This window comes from Mesoplodon densirostris, chromosome 20 (assembly GCF_025265405.1).
Source record: "Mesoplodon densirostris isolate mMesDen1 chromosome 20, mMesDen1 primary haplotype, whole genome shotgun sequence".
Classification (NCBI taxonomy): domain Eukaryota; kingdom Metazoa; phylum Chordata; class Mammalia; order Artiodactyla; family Ziphiidae; genus Mesoplodon; species Mesoplodon densirostris.
Window position 1 is genome coordinate 30,015,036 of NC_082680.1, and position 5,341 is coordinate 30,020,376.

Sequence of the window (5,341 nt, forward strand, 5' to 3'; positions counted from 1 at the left end):
AACTTTCGTCCTTTCAGGAATACCATCATATTTGTTATTGTTGTTGTTTTTGCTTTGGGTGAGAAGGATGGGAACACCGTGGGAGGACAGATAAAGATGGGCCCCATGATGAGAGGTGAGAAAACAGTAATTACATTTGAGAATCAGGTAGAGGGAGAAATAAAAGTCCCTCGGTCCAGTACTTTGTTCTTTCCAGGTCTCAGTTTTGCTCATCTCTTAAAAAGAATGATGAGGATTAGAAAGGGTTGCCAGATAGACTGTAGATACTGGACTCCCAGTTAAATTTGAATTTCAGATAAATAGCGAATTCATTATTAAAAATCTGACCTTATAATTCTGTGTATTTGAGGTAGCTCTTAAATCACCGCCCTCAGGTGATGTTTAAAGGATGGGCACCCACGGGGCACACAGTTTTAGGGAATCAGTTTCTCCATGTGCCTGAGATGGAGAGAGAGTGGGGTTTCATGCCCGTCTTCTCTGCCCCCACCTGCCCTTTCACACCGGCCCTCTCTCTCTTCTAAAAAAGGAAAGGAAGGCATTGCCCTTTGTTGTAAAAACCTCCAAGGCCAAGACAAGGAATGATTAGAAATATCTGTGTTTTTGTTGAGAAAGCAAAAGCCTTTTGTAACTGAGGTACAAATCATTTCACAAGGTAGGTGGCTTCCAATTGATGGCTTTCCATAAAACTTGGAGGAAAAAAGCCTAATTGAGTTGACCACTGATAGATCATTACAACAATTTTTTAAAAAATAGGCTTTATTTTTTAGAGCAGTTTTAGGTTCACAGCAGAATTGAGCAGAAAGTACAGAGTGTTCCCATATGCTCCCTGCCCTCCAACCTCCCCCACAGAGTAATTTTTGACGTGATGTCTGACCTATAGCTCGAAGGAGTTCAAAAAATTGAATGACACTGCCAAATTCAGGTCTGCTGAAAAACAGATTTTGAGCTCCCTGACAAAGGTGGACTCGTTAGAAACCTTCACACAGGGTTTGTGTTCATTGAATCATTCCAGACCCCACTCTGAAGCCATGAGCCCAGAAGTATGTCCCAATTTTCCTTCCTTCTCATCAGCCCTAAGCACTGTCATAACAAAACTCCTCACAGCCTCACCAATTTGCTCACGGGAACAAGGTTTCTCAGTGCCTACGTTCATAAAAATGAGAAATAGATGGGCCTCTAAAGCTAGAATTGGATCTTGAGGAATAGAAATCTTCCAGTTCTCAAGTTACATTGTGATTGCCATATAGCCCAGGTATGTGTCTGTGGCTGTCTTTACATGCATGACTTCCGGTTCCGTTGCTGTTACTTAGTTCCCATGAGGCCTTAGACACTTCTTTTCCTTACTCTTTTTCCATGTGTTAAAAAAAAAAAGAGAAAGAGGGATAATACTGGTGCTAAACCAGCTCATTCTTCCCTAATATTAATTAATGGATATTTTAATTAATTACATATGTATGTAAATATATAAAAATATGTATATTTATGTATTAAGGGAATAATTTCCAATAACATTTTACTGCTCTATGTTTAGTGATCAATAACATATATATTTACCTTGTTACAAATAATTGTAATGATGACTTAGTTTCCAAAAAATGTTTTAACATTGGAGCCTGAAGGTTGTGGGATAGTTTTAAAATTTTAAATTGGAAATCTATTTACATAGGCATTTTTGCTTCAGAAAATGTGAGGGGGTAATCAATAAGAGATGTTCAAATAATAGATATTCAAATAATAAAAGATGTCATAAAAATATGACATTTGGATACACTTGTTTAGAAGAAGTGGAATGAATATAGAGTTCCAGGAAGAAAGGAAAGGATTTAACATTTCTGACTGTTAAAGAACTGCTTGTTCATTTTGAAAAAGGAATGATGGTAAGTGTCAAGTTACTGTGGTATTAGATTCTGTTGGATACATTTTAAAAGAGTGTTAGGGGAATACTTGGTGGACCAGTGGTTAGGACTCCACACTTTCACTGCCAGTTCCCACAAGCCCTGCAGCACGGCCAAAAAAAAAAAAAAAGAAAAAAGCTATATGACAGTTTTATTTAAAAATATACCATGCTAACAGAATACATCCTTTGAACCACTCAAACCTGTGATTAAAAGTTACAGATGTCAATTTAAAAATGTATGCAGAGATATGTAGTTTTCTAGCATTTTTAGGGGGTGTTGGTAAAGAAAAGTTTGAAGACCATCACTTCATATCATTGTCTTCCCAACATTTCTGCTCATAATCCTTATATTTCTAGATATTTTACAACTTTGAACAATAAAAAATGTAGGCATCATTTTACCTACCATTTCAGAGGATTCCTAGTCCCCAGTTCTTTGTACCTCATCATGTTGCCCATCTACTCTGAACTGGGTGGTAGTTCCAGGGTCATGATACAAGGGCTTAAATTGGAGAAACCAGAAATAAATCAGCCCCTAGACCTCAAGGCTGAACTATTTCAAGAACATGCAGTTACATTTCAGTGACCATGATTTGACTCATGGTGTACTCAGTAACATGTAATTACAAGCTGCGTTCTAACGGACTTGACTTCTACTGTAATGCTTGCTTGTCACCTTCTGAGTATAGGGGAGCCACCTCAGGGTTGGATGGTAACTAATTGAAATGATCTAACCAACCCTCATGTGCACTCCACTGGAGAGTGACTTTCTCGCATACCAGCCAAGGTTCTGGTGGACTTTCTTTTCAAGGAAGGCAAAAAGCAAATGGAAGCAACCACATGCCCAAATGGCAAAGGAAATCCACATGGGGGGAAGCTCGGTCACAGGGATTGTAGCAGTTAAAATAGGAGAGAAATGAAACACCGTTCTTCACATCAGAACTGAAGAGTAAATGATAGTTCTTTTCTGTCATGTGCACTTCTGAGATCTACTCTCTTATCAACTTTCAAATATACTATATGGTATTGTTAACTATAGTTACCATGCATCCATCCACGCCATCCATCCCCAGAACTTATTTATCTTATAACTGGAAGTTTGCACCTTTTGACCACCTTCACACATTCCCCTCACCCCACACTCACCTCTGGCAACCACCAATCTGTTCTCTGTTTCTATAAGTTCAGGGTTTTGTTTTGTTTTGTTTTGTTAATAGGTCTTTATTGGAGTACAATTGCTTCACAATACTGTGTTAGTTTCTGCTGTACACCAAAGTGAATCAGCCATATGCATACACATGTCCCCATATCCCCTCCCTCTTAAGCCTCCCTCCTACCCTCCCTAGCCCACCCCTCTAGGTCATCGCAAAGCAACGAGCTGATCTCCCTGTGCTATGCAGCTGCTTCCCACTAGCTAAGTGTTTTACATTTGGTAGTGTATATATGTCGATTCTACTCTCACTTCACCCCAGCTTCTCCCTCCCACCTTGTGTCCTCAAGTCCATCCTCTATGTCTACATCTTTATTCCTGCCCTGCAACTAGGTTCATCAGTACCTTTTTTTTTTTTTAGATTCCATCTAGGTCCATCCACCTCACTACAAATAACTCAATTTCGTTTCTTTTCATGGCTGAGTAATATTCCATTGTATATATGTGCCACATCTTCTTTATCCATTCATCTGTTGATGGACACTTAGGTTGCTTCCATGTCCTGCCTATTGTAAATAGTGCTGTAATGAACATTGGGGTGCATGTCTCTTTTTGAATGATGGTTTTCTCAGGGTATATGTCCAGTAGTGGGATTGCTGGGTCATATGGTAGTTCTATTTTTAGATTTTTAAGGAACCTCCATACTGTTTTCCACAGTGGTTTTTTAGGTTCCACATATAAGTGAGATCATAGAGCATTTGTTTTTCTCTGTCTCACTTTACTTAGCATAATGCCTTCAAGGTCCATCCATGTTGCTGCAAATGGCAGGATTTCCTTCTTTTTTTATGGTTGAATATATTTAGTTGCATATATTGCATATATATATGTGTGTGTCTCTCTCTCTCTCTATATATATATACACACCACATTTTCTTTATCTATTCATCTGTCAGTGGACACTTTGTTTCTATGTCCTGGCTATTGTGAATAATGCTGCAGTGAACATGGGAGTGCAGATATCTTTTTGAGATAGTGATTTTGTTTCCTTCTAATATATACACAGAAGTGGAACTGCTGGATCACATGGTAGTTCTATTTTTAATTTTTTGAGGAACCTCCATACTGTTTTCCATAGTGGCTACACCAGTTTGCATTCCAACGGTGCCCGAGGGTTCCCTTTTCTCCACGTCCTTGCCAACTTGTCATTTGCTGTCTTTTTGATGATAGCCATTCTGATACGTGTGAGGTGATATCTCATTGTGGTCGTGATTTGCATTTCCCTGATGATTAGTGATGTTGAGCATCTTTTCATGTACCTGTTGACTATCTGTATATCTTCTTTGGAAAAATGTCTATTCAGCTCTTCTGCCCATTTAAAAAATCAGATTGTTTGTTTTTTTGTTGTTGAGTTGTATGAGTTCTTTACATATTTTGGATATTAATCCCTTATCAGATATGTGATTTGCAAGTATTTTCTCCCATTCCATAGGTTGCCTTTTCATTTTGTTGATGGTTTCCTTTGCTGTGCAGAAGCTTTTTGGTTTGGTGTAGCCCCACCTGTTTATTTTTGCTTTTGTTGCCTTTTGTTGCTTTTGGTGTTAAATCCAAAAAAAATCATTGCCAAGGCCAATGTCAAGGAGCTTACCCAGTATGTTTTCTTCTAGAGTTTTATGGTTTCAGGTCTCCAATATTTTAATTTATACACTTTTCTTTTCATGTACTTTTTATTTGTAAAGTCTTTTGTGGGGGCATTAAATAATTTAAAAAAATTTATTATTAAGCAAAAGAAACATAATGCACATAATATAATATCTGAAAAATATACAAGAGCATGAATGAGTCCTGTCTCCTCTTACCACCTCAGAAGTGATCTCCTCCCCAGAGGCTACCACTCTCACCAGCAAAACTATATGAAAATTTCTGATCACAGTTCAACCACATTTTCCTACCCCAAGGTCATCACTGGGAATGAAGAAGATTGTCTGGGGCACATATAACCTCTGGGAATGCTTGTTAACTTTTCTTTCCCTCTGTTGTTGTCAGCTAATCCATTTACAGAGAGAGGAATGAACTGAATAAAGCCATTTTCCCCTCCCCCTCCCTCCTCCATCTCCAAAAGCTTTTCTATTTTCTTGGTTTCTAATCCACTGAGGACTGGGAAACCACATAACGGGACCTTCTGAAATTAGATCTTCAGCCAGAATCAGTAAGCAAGCCTAAGAAAGGCATCTCCACGAAGATGCAGGGACTTGGCTATGCAGAGGCTCTTCCCCTCTTACTTTCCGGTTCACAGT